Consider the following 11,977-nt stretch of genomic DNA (forward strand, 5'->3'; position numbering starts at 1 on the left):
AAACCCCCTACTGGGGCTCGAGCCTGAAACCTGGGCATGTGCCCTGACCGGGAATTGAACTGTGACCTCCTGGCTCATTGGTGGACACTAACAACCACTGAGCCACACCGGCTGCTGTCGTTTTTTTTTTTTTTTTAACAGTCCTGAAGACCAAATGAGCAAATACACATGTGTGAAACACTCAGAATAGACCCAGGTAGTTCAGACCTAGCTCAATTACTATTACTAATAGTAATAATAGCTATTACTGTTATTTAAAAACTTCTTTAATTTGATATCACTCCTAATAAACACACAGATCTCCCATTTTTCTGCTATCTCCATGTCTTCCCCAGCATGGAACAAATGTGTGTAAATCTTAACAATATTCACCAAAGAATTACATGTTCATGAAATGAAACTCTATATCCAGGGCTCCAGAACTGTTAATTAATCAGCTCCCACGATAAGCTCCTCCGGGCTGTGTGTGAATTTTATTTGTGGCTACAGAAGAGCAACCCCACCTAGTTAACAGGCCTTTAAGTGACAGTCCAGCTCCATGGAGCCACAGAAAGGCCCAGACATGATTTTCACAGCAAGACGGTAGTGGCAGGGGGAAGATTGAAACCCGGGTAAGGAGAGACTGAGCATTTACTGGATTCATTCAGTCGATGGCTTTGGGAACGCTGTGTTCATTTGCTGTGGACACAAGCCATCATCTTGCAGTTCAGAGGGGTAGATGGAAGACTTGTCTCCCAACAATTCATGTTACTTAGTCACCCAGAAAAATTTTCCCCCTTTCGTAGCAGCAGCTTTTGCAAAAACAGTGTTTGCTATTAAGCTTGCCCAAGAGCCTCTCTGGTGCAGGGGATGATTTTTTTTTCTTTTAATTGAATTTATTGGGGGTGACATTGGTTAATAAAAGCATATAAGTTTCATGAGTTGGGGGGGGAGAGATTAACCAGCGAACTTATATGCATATATGCATAACCCATGGACACAGACAATAGTGTGATGAAGGCCTGGGGAGGTGGTGGGAGAGGGGTGGAGGGGTTCAATGGGGGGAAAGGGGAGAACTGTAATACTTTCAACAATAAAGATAAAAATTATAAAAATTATATAGGTTTCAGGTGTACAATTCTATAATATATCATCTGTATATATTATGGGTTCACCATCCTAAATCAAGTCTCCTTCCGTCACCATGTATTCCCCCTTTACCTTCTTCTACCTCCCCTCCCCCCTCTCCCTCTGTTTGCAGATGATGGTTTTTAATAATACTATTGCATGTCCAAAGGGCTCGCTTCCTCCATTGAAACCAGAACTTGGTTTGAAGAGGAGCAAGCAGTGCCCTGGCCTGAGTTGGAGGGGCTGGAGGCTGGGCGGGCCTCCTTGGTTTGATGGCCTTGGCGAGGCTTGGGTGGTTAATTCACTTAGCCGGTGCAGGTAGGTGATTTCGAGCCTGGGTTCAGGTTGAAATCTCAGTTCTCTAACTTGCTGGCCCTGTGGCCTTGGGCAAGTCACTCACGCTTTCTCATCTATAAAATCATGTTGCTGATAGTACCTACTTCATAGCTTTGGTGTGAAATTTAAGTGAGATAATTCATGTAGCCCAGTGGCTGGCACCTAGTAAGTACTTAGTACAGCTTAGCTATCATGATCACTGTTATAATTATTGTTTTACTTGAGTGTCCTCCATGAGAGGGGCATTGTGCTAGAGGTGTGGTGGGGGGAGACGTTCAGGTCAAATATGACACTTTGTGCCTCCAAAGGGAAATTAGAGCGTTTTGACAGGTGAGCATTGAAGGCTGTGGAAGTGGGAGGAGTCAGAGAAATCTCCAGAGACTGGTAGCTTAGTGACCACAAAAGGCATGGACCCTAGACCCAAGTAGAGCCTGTGCACAGAGGGAGAGACCGTCAAGGCTGTGGACACAGGGCTGTGGAGCTTAGAGTTTGTTTTCCCCAAATAGGAAGCCATTACCAAGTTTGAAGTGAATGAACTGGCAGACAGAGAGGAAAGTATGACCCACCTCTGCTGAGTGAATCCAGCTGTCACAGACTTTAAGTGTATTTTGTATTAGGCTCTGACTGATTGTTGGCCCCAGAGCCCAGAGATGCTGGGTGCCCGGTGCCTGGCTGCAATCATTTGTTTGCAAGACCCACTCATGGTTGCAAGGGGATTTTGTTTTACAAAAAGGGCCAGTGAAGTTCAGCACCAAGATAGCCCTGTAGTTTCTTACTGGCAAAGACTTGTTGACCCTGTGTCTTTAACGTCGCCATGTCTACTCCAGCCTTCCTCCTAAGGCAGAGATCTAAATGAGATGATTATTTAAAAGTTAAAAAAAAAATGAAGTGCTATGTAAGGGACTTAAAAAATATTTTTTATAGCAAGCATATAAAACAATTTGGATATATTTCCTTTACACCCTCTGGGAGTAAACTGGAAGACTAGGACTAATTTAGCTTTGAAAGGATTTTAGATTTGCAAATTTCTACTAAATTAGTAATTTTCCTAAAGGCCCTGCATACTAGAAACCCACTCTTTTATTCTAACTCCATACAGCAAGAGCAAAGTGCCACAGTAATATTTTCTTTTGGCAAAAATCAGATTTATAATAACTTTTGGGTTAGTTTTTATTTCCCCCTCAAATGGTGGGAGAAATAAAAGAGAGGGGATGAACTGATGGAAATAGAAATGAATAGCTTCGTTATCATAATGAACCAAGACCAAATCAGGTGTGCGATTTCTTTTCAAAGAATAAATTATACATTTTCCCGACAGAGTTACACAATAGTGTTTTGTCTTGAAAGAGAATTCAGCTTTTTATTGATTTAATACAGCCTGAGTTCCCCTGGGCTCTGCACTGGGAGATGCTAATAACGGATAGATACAACAGCAGTGTTGATAAATGTAAATGGTCAATGGGTAAAAGGCCTTCGTATGGTTCTTTTGTTTTCACAGTTTCTGAGGACAAATCTTATGAAGTTGACACAATGGTTCATAGCACCAAGTTCGTCCTGGTAAATAGGAAGTGATTGCTTTGCCGAGTTGCTCTGTCCTGTTCTCCATTCCGGCTGAGAAATGGTTCTGCCTGTGCAGCCCGAGTTCATTTGGACCTGGCTGTTTCAGCCACACAGCAGCGAACCACTCATTGGCAATGCAGGCGGAGGAACCTGAGGTTGGCGGGTCTGGGTAACCAAGTACAGGTGGGGATTAGGTGCAGGGAGCAGACCACGATGGCGGAAACGGCCCACCATTCATATCCTCGTGGCCTCTGATGTCCCCTGTCCATACCCTGTAGTGCAGAGAACTCATAAGGACCTCATTGGAAGTGATGGTGGTCTTTAGAACCAGACATGTCACCGGGCAGAGAGTGGGAGAGTGATTGTCTGAATCAGAGACGGAAGAGGATCTTTCAGAGGGCGAAGGAAGGAGTGATTAATTATAAGAAGAGCATAGAATTATCGCAAAATAACTGCTCAGAAACATTTCCTAATCATCTGCCATGTGCAATGCACCGCTGTTATGGGGAGTGGGTCAAGAGGTTGAAAATATAGCTGCTTTGAGAATTTCACAGCCTCACATGACTTGAACTGATGGACTCAAGACCAGATCAACTGTCACGTTGTGTGACCAGATGATGGATACTTGGGACTATTTCTTACCCTCCTCCCAACTGTTCACCACCCCCAGCCAGAAAACTTAAAAAACTTAAAAACTTAAAAAACTTAAAAAGGGGATCACATCCCTTCCCTGCTCCTTCTGTTTTCTGTTAAGGTCAACTCCAAATTTCTAGCAAGGCTGATGCGAACTGGCTTGTGGCTGCCTGAGCCTCCCTCACCTCTGTGCCAGCCCTGGTCTTGTCATGGACCTTACCAGCCCCTACTTGTGTGGCCAGTCACATCCTGTTTCAGGGAGTTTGAACAGAGTTCTTTCTCCCTTTTGCCTGCTCCTCACCAGACCACAGCCTATTTATCTTTCAGGCTTTCTCCTGAAATGTATCCTCTTCCTAACCACCAGTGCTTCCCAGGGTCCTGTGCACTTTCTTTGGTGGCACTTCTCACTCTCGAGCACACTTGTTTTGTGTGATTATCAATGAGATCTTGGTCTTCTCCTGTTACTTGGTGATCTCCCTGAAGATGACGGTAAGGGCCAAGGTCGTCTTATTCCCTGTTGTATCCCCAGCATCTATCCTAGGCCTGACTCATGCTCTGTGAATGAGGGATGGCTGGCGAATGGATGGATGAATGAATGGATGTGGAAGGAGAGATTCCACTGAGTTGATGCAGTTGTCCCTTCAAAGCATCTCCTCCTACTAGGGCACTCGGTGTGTGGTACTAAGCATCCTGTTTGTCTACCTTCACCTTCCCATAAGCTTCTAGAGGGCAGGGGTTGGATCATAATAATCTTTTCATCTCCAGAGTTGGGCACACATAGAAACTCCATACAGGTCAGTGGGATGAAGAATGAATTGTGCAAGAATGGAGGGGCTTACCTAGATTTTAAATCATGCTCGGGGATGAGGGTGAAGGAAAAGCAAATTTAAGTATTCAAAACCGCAGTTAAGAGTTGGGATGCAAAACAAGATTAGGGTTAAAAAAAAAAAATAAAGAAAAGCTGAGAACCTGAATTAGAAAAATACCCGCTAGTCACCAGACACAGCTTGACAGGATGTACTCACACTACAGATGGGAGGGCTGGGCTGCGGAGGGCGCTTGGAATTTCCCCAGCTGAGCTTAGTGTCTTGAATGTTGTCTGTCTTTCAACGTGCTGTTCACCTCAGGAGTGTTGTGCATTCAACAAATCTTTATTAAGCACTATTCCATAAATTCCCAATGTTGGGAATGATCATTAAAGGGCACAGAAATTGGCTCTTGGTGGTGAAAAAAAAATCTTACTCTTAAAAAAAATATTTTTATTGATTTCAGAGAGGATGCAAAAGGGAGAGAGAGATAGAAACATCAATGATGAGAATCATCAATCAGATGCTTCATGTACCCATTGGGGATTGAGCCTGCAACCTGGCCATGTGCCCTGACCAGAAAGCAAACAGTGACCTCTTGGTTGATGCTCAACCACTGAGTCTTGCCAGCTGGGCAAAAAAATCTTACTCTTTTTGTGTAAAGCACAGATATACATCTAATACATAACCAGGTGCATATATACCTATGGTATAACATTTCGTAGTGGAGGTGATTCGGGAAATGGGCGGGCTCTTTCAGGGGAAGATAATGAAGAAAAGATTGAGAACCAACCTACTCTATGTCAGGCATTATCTGGTCAATGTGCCCACCCCCATAAAGCTTTCATTTCTGTGAAGCAGATGGGCAATAAATAACCACAAGTGTCAAAGAATAAGAAATTTACCAAGAAAAGCAGGGCAAGGGGACAGAATGCAGGGGGTCAAGTGTGGGAATGTCTGTGGTTATTTTAGGGAGGGGTCAAGGGGCACTTGAGAAGCATCTGGAAGAAGTGAGGGGTGAGTATTGCGGGGACGCGGGACTGAGACCTCAAGGAGACCACTTGAGCACGATGCGTGAGGGAAGGATGGAAGGAAATGAGCCTGCAGATAGGACAGGGGCCAGATTGCACAGGCCTTGTAGGCCATGTAAGGGGGTTGGGTTTTGCTCTGAGTATGATGGAAACTGTTGGGGAATGACACGATCGGATTGACCTTTGGGTTAGATCCCTCTGGCTGCTGTTTGGAGGATGGACTATAGAGGCGGGAGTGGAATCAGGGGAACAGCAAGGAGGCTGGTGCTGGGGTCTAAATGGGACGTGATGGTGGCTTGGGGGAGGGGGAGGTTAGGCTCCTGTGTATGGTGAAGGTGGAGCTCGCAGGACTTGCAGAGGGGATTGGATGGAGGCTGTGAAAGGAGTCACTTATGCCCAGGTTTTAGTCTGGGCCAATGGGTTCAATTAATTGAGACCTTGAGACAAAGTTGACAGTGGGAGGAACCTGCCTTCCCAGGGACCAATCCTAGAGTGACATTTTCCTCCTGCCAGCTGCTGGCCTCTGTTGTTGACACCAGGCTTAGCATACATTTATTTTATACTAGAGGCCTGGTGCACGAATTTTTGCACAGGTGGGATCCCTTGGCCCAGCCAGTGATCGGGGCTGATTTGGGCCAGGCGGCTGTGGGGAGGGCCTGCGGGAGGTTGGCTGGCTACGGGAGGTTGGCTGGCTACGGGAGGTGTGTGTGTGTGTGTGTTGGTCCAGTGGCTTTGGAAGCACACTGACCACCAGGAGGCAGCTCCTGTGTTCAGCGTCTGCCCCCTGGTGGTCAGTGCATGTCATAGTGACCGGTCCTAATGGTTGTTTAGGCTTTTATACATATAGATTGCCTTCTTTCATTATTTTTCTACCGTATCTAGTCTTTAAATGCATTTAGGAAAGAAACTATTTCTTTTTTAACACTTCCAAGAGACAGGCAATGGAGCAGAATGGTCAAAATTAGTTGTATGTGCTAGGGTGAGTGTTTTATTTATTAATTTTTTTTAGGGTAAGTATTTTAACTGCTTAACTTCTCCCCTTTCCCTTCGTCTTCATCCTCTCCATTCTCCTTCCCCTCTTCCTCTTTCTTCTCCCCTTCTCCTCCTCCTTAATTTAAGTAATTAAAATTTCATTGTTTGGTCAAATGGAGATGGCAGCATTATCTTCTTTCTGTGGCTCTGTGAGAGCGAAGTGAGTTTTGCATATAAAGTGCCTCCTGTGGGTCTGACAGGCTGTTGGCACTTGGTGATCTTTATGTGTGTGGCTCCCCTTGCTTGGGGCTACACTGCGTGGATGCATCACTTCTTGTCTAGGACTCTCAGTGGAAAGACTCAGAATTTCTATGAGTTGGGACTAGGTTAGTGCTCCCTTCCCTGTGTTGAACCAGAAAGTATCCAAATTGATGATGGGAATCAGCAACAATCTGAAAAATGAATTATGATGCCCCAGCACCTGGACCAGAAATTGGGTCACCTGTCACCTTTTACTGACTGGACTAATTTGACCTTGGGCCTCGATTATAACTCAAGGTCAAGCAATGCTTTCTCAAGCATTAGTTCTCTTTGCTGCTTCTAATACCTGATTGGACAGAGAGGTCTCTGATGTGCAGAGAGATTATGTGACCTGCCCAGTTCTCATAGCTGGTAAGAGGCAAGCTGGGACTAGAACCCAGTCTAACTTCTAGCTTCTTGTTTTTATTATCTTATCATGCTGGCACCCAGAACTTAGTTCCATGAGGCCAGGGAGTGATGTCATGTAGTAGGTGTCCATGTGCCCAGGTTAAACTTTGGGGTTTCAGTACTATAGAAGGAGGAACAGACAGATGTTGGGTGAACAGTTAGCAGTGTCTACCATAGATGGCCTCTCTGAGGAAGTGACATTGAAAGTGAGAACCTAAGGATGAGTAGGTGTTAAAGAGAAAGAAGCGTTTTCTGGGCCGGGGGATAGCATGTGCAAGGGCCACGAGGTGGGAAAGACCAGCTCTGATGTTTAATGATGTTTCACGAGGCACGTGCCTACCATGCATATACCTCCAGGTGTTCAGGACTAGACCTGGTGCCGGGAGGCAGCTGCTCTGGGCTCACCTGGCTTTTCTCTTGTATCTTGCAGGGCTGGGCCGGGCCTGGACTGCAAGGAGGGGGGCTTTGTGTCGACTCTGGAAGGCCTCTGTGTATCCTCAGCTTTGAGAACTGAATTCCATGGGTTGTGTCAGTGTCAGACCTGTGAAGTTCAGTTCTTCAGCTGGGATAGCTCTGTCATCGTGGACCCGAGGGACACTGGAGAGAGCAGCGGAAGAACTTGGAAGACTGGAGATGGAAGGGCCAAGCCTCGGCTCTGAAGGAACAGGGAGGGTGGGTTCGGGGGAAAAGCACTCATCCGATTTCGAGAAGACTTGAATTCTATGCTGAGCAGGGTTCCAACTAGCTAAACTGATGCTCCTGGTTGCTGCTGTTCCAACTAGTTTACCTTTATCGAGTCGTTGCCACGAGCCAGGTACTGTACTAACTGCTTTCCACGCTGTTGCAGGAGACTCCTGGGGGGAAATGACGGTGATGAGGCGGAGACACGCAGCACTGCCATGCAGTGATTTTTCTCTTCTTCATGGGATTAGACGGGATTCGTGGAATGTGACCAGTGTTCTTTAGTATACATTGCTGAGGTTACTGGTTCCTTTTTAAGATGAGAAACATAGGTACATCCCTGCTATGGTCCTCCCTCACCCTTTATTTGAATCTCAACTTTCTTGCCTTCTATCAATACATTCGGGCTACTTCGTATCTGTGTATTCCAAACAAGGCAAAAGGATTGTCACTAGCCTTTACCCCAGCTTCTCCCAGGGTTGTGACGGCCTCTCCATTTGCTGGCATGGTCAGCTGTGTGCTGTGGGTCAGGCCCTTCTGTTGTCCTCTGTCACCGAGTCAGCTGGGTCTGATCCGAGTCTGGGTCTTGCTGTGACGATGACGATTTCCACCTTTATAGGGTTGGGGGCTGTGTATGTGCTCTTTGGACTTCATTAGGCTTTAGCTTGGATGGGGAACTCATCTTTGATTCTGCACTATCTCTTGGTGCCCTGAAATGCCCATCTCATTATAGTCTACAGAGTGGAAGTGTGGCCTGCCCCAGAGACCCTCCAGCATGTGGATTCTCACTCTGCCTTCTCAGTGACGTGTTTATTGAGTGGGTACTATGTGCCGGGCACAGTGCTCAGGGCATTTTGTGAGTGATCACAGGGAATCGCACATCAAACCTCACCTGGGAAATGAGGACGGATTAGCAAAAGGATGTCCTGTAAAACAGTGTACCTACATTCTACTGATGCAAAGGGGTGCTTGGTCCTTCTGAGAGCCCCCAGCCTGGGTGTGGGATGTGGGTGTGCTCTCTGGGCTGTGCTGATCACATCACCGCCCCCACCCGTCTCACTCTGCCCACTTCCACCCTTTGCTTACTACACCCTTAGCCAGTGACTCATTCTAGAGCCAGAACACCGGTGAGACTCAACCGAGACCGGAGATTAGTGCCATTAGTCCTAGACCACTAGGGAAAGTTCAGAGTTTACCCAGAGGCTTCAACACTCTGTGTTTGGGACCATCTCTGCTCTGAACACTGACTTAGACCCAGAACTCTGACTTACTCCAAAAGACTCATTCTTATTGCAGGCAAACTCTTCCTGAAGCAAGCCTGATAAGTGAGATGGGGGATGCGCACACGTGTGCACATGTGCGCGTGCACACGCATACACACACACACACACACATACACATACAATAACTGTGGATCTGTGGGGAGTCAGCAAAAATTCACGACATAAAAGTAAGCTTCATTTCCTACGAGGATTTGTGCTAAGATTCCACTAAGTAATACATTTTCAGAGTATTTTTGAGGTTGTATGAGCTTTATCTAAACTTATTTTATACAAGTTTAAAAAATAGAATACAAACTAGTTTGGATTATACATAAAATTTATGGAAGTATATAGGATTATGTGCATTGAAAGATGTACATCAATTTATTAATGGGGATTGTCTCCAGGGCTGTGAAAATTGAGATGCCTTTTCCTTTCTTTGTATTTTTCTCTATTGTTTGATTCTTACACTGAGCATATTTATTTAAAACAATAAAGTTATTGAAGGATGTTTTGTATACAATTGTGATGACTCTAAACAGTGTCGGTGCCATGTGTGGGTTAGAAGCTATGTTGTGGACGAGTGGGGGAGGTTCGTGAAGGAGGTAGGCATAGTGCAACATGCAGTGGAATCTTATTTTTTAAGAGGTGTGTGTGTGTGTGTGTGTGTGTTGGTCCAGTGGGTAGTGGGTGGTAAGGTAGCCGGTGATTTTTTTCTCTCCTTTAGTTATACTTCTCTGCCCAAATAAGAAAGAAATAAAAAAAGAACCCTCAGTATATATGCTACTTTCCAAGAATTCATCCATTGTGTAAATCAGTGCTTTTCAAAGTGTGTTTCCTGGATGAACAACATCACTAGATGTTGCTCTAACGGGAACTTGTTAGAAATGTAAACTCTCAGGCTCCTCCCACGACCTGTTGAATAAGAGACGCTGGGAGCGGGGCCCAGCAATTTGTTTGAACAAGCCCTCCGGCTGACTGAGGGCACAGTAAGGTTGTAGAATTGGTGTCAATCACGGGACTGAAGTGTGAACGATGATATGAAAGAGGCCCGCCCTCTCTTAAGTGCACGGGCAGGTATTCTACAGCACTTAACTCTGAAATGCTGATGGACAGCAGGACCACAAAACCCCAAGTCAGCAACCAGTGTCCATTTCCACCACTGAGCAGTAGGTCTCCACGGTTTTAAAGTGCAAACTTTAGGTGCACAGAGTCACCTGAAGAGTTTGTTGGTTATGGCATCTCCATCACCTCTAAGGATTCCCAGCAAGGAATTCTAAGACAACACTTTGAGGCTTTTTTAGACTTTTTTTTTTTTTTTACCTGTAACCCCTTCCCTCTGTTTCTTCATCTTTCCTCATCCTTTCCCTTCCTGCTATGATTGATGAGGCCTCAGAAACAGGCACCTCATCATCCTTTTGGCTCTGTGCTTGGGAGAAGACAGGTCAGATGCTCCTGGAGAGGTGCCTTGAGAGTCATCATCGGGGAAGGTCATGACTTATCAGCTCACATTGATGGGACATGGTGGGAAGTTGGACACTCTACTCAATAGTCGCTGCCTATCCATGTTCGAGGCAGCTAAGAGTCAGTGACTTACGGGACACAGTGGCTTCCTAAGTTCTCCTAGCAGTCAAACCATTGTTAGGTGAAGAGTTCTGGGGTAGGGTTCTCTGGAGAAATGGAACTGAGAGAGAGAGAGAGAGAGAGATATTATAGGGAATTGGCTCATGTGAATACGGAGTCCCACTGGACAAGTCCCAGGATCTGCAGGTGAGTTGTCTGGCTGGAGACCCAGGAGAGCTGATGTTTCACTTTGAATCCAAAAGCAGGGGAAAAACCAATGGCCCAGCTCAATAGTCAGGAAAGAGGGGGCCCCGCTTACCAGCAGGGGTCAGCCTTTTTGTTCTATTCATGCCTTCAGTTGGGTGCATGGGGCCCACCCACATTAGGGAGGGCAATCTGCTTTATTCAACCTACTGATTTAAATGTTAAACTCATCAAAAAACATCCTCAGAAACACTCCTAAAATAATGTTTGACCAAATATCCGGGCACCTTGTGACCTAGTCAGGTTGACATGTAAAATTAGCCTTCACAATTATTATTTTTTATTTATTTTATTTATTTATTTTTAAATATTTTTATCTTTATTAGTTAAGGAATTACAAATGTGTCATCGTCCTAGTCAGCATTTTTAGATTAATATTTATGCACTTAAAGTATATTGTATCGGTTTAATTTAGTATTGGAAGGGTTAAAAATAATAAACCAGGGCAGAGAAAGATTAATTGTACTTGCAGAAAACTTGCAACCTTGAATCTAGTGAAGTTCTGATAAGACACCTAGTAGGCTATGGACCAGACCCCTACACCAGCAGAGTGGTCTGCAGCCAGTAAAAATCAACAAAAAACTACCTCTCTCTGCTTCATAATTAACAGCCAACACCGCCCTTGTCCCCCATCCCAGGGCCCACTGCTTGTCTCCCTCTCCTATTGTGAGTCAGAGGAAGACAATTCCTACAGAGGGGGGAAACAGACACAGTGGGAGTTTTGGAGAAAACCACAGACTACCACTGTAGTAGTCCTCCCTCCTGGAGGCTGGGGTCCGACCTGTGGAGAAAAATGACTTTTAGTCTGCCTGGAAATATAGCAGATGAGGATAAGGGTGTGTAGGGAGATTTCTTGCAACTGAAAGCCTGGAGGGCCTCCAGAAAGAAACGATCTTTAATCCAGTTACAAATGTTGTCAGAATCAGGATGAGGGAGGAAGGGAAAGACCAGGTTATGTCCTCTATGAGGAGCCTAATAAGTAACTGAAAACAGCAAGTCAAACAAAACACACAACCACGAAGACAACAGACTGCACAAGACACACAAGAAAGGT

The sequence above is a fragment of the Myotis davidii genome, unplaced genomic scaffold (assembly GCF_000327345.1).
Source record: "Myotis davidii unplaced genomic scaffold, ASM32734v1 scaffold18, whole genome shotgun sequence".
NCBI lineage: Eukaryota > Metazoa > Chordata > Mammalia > Chiroptera > Vespertilionidae > Myotis > Myotis davidii.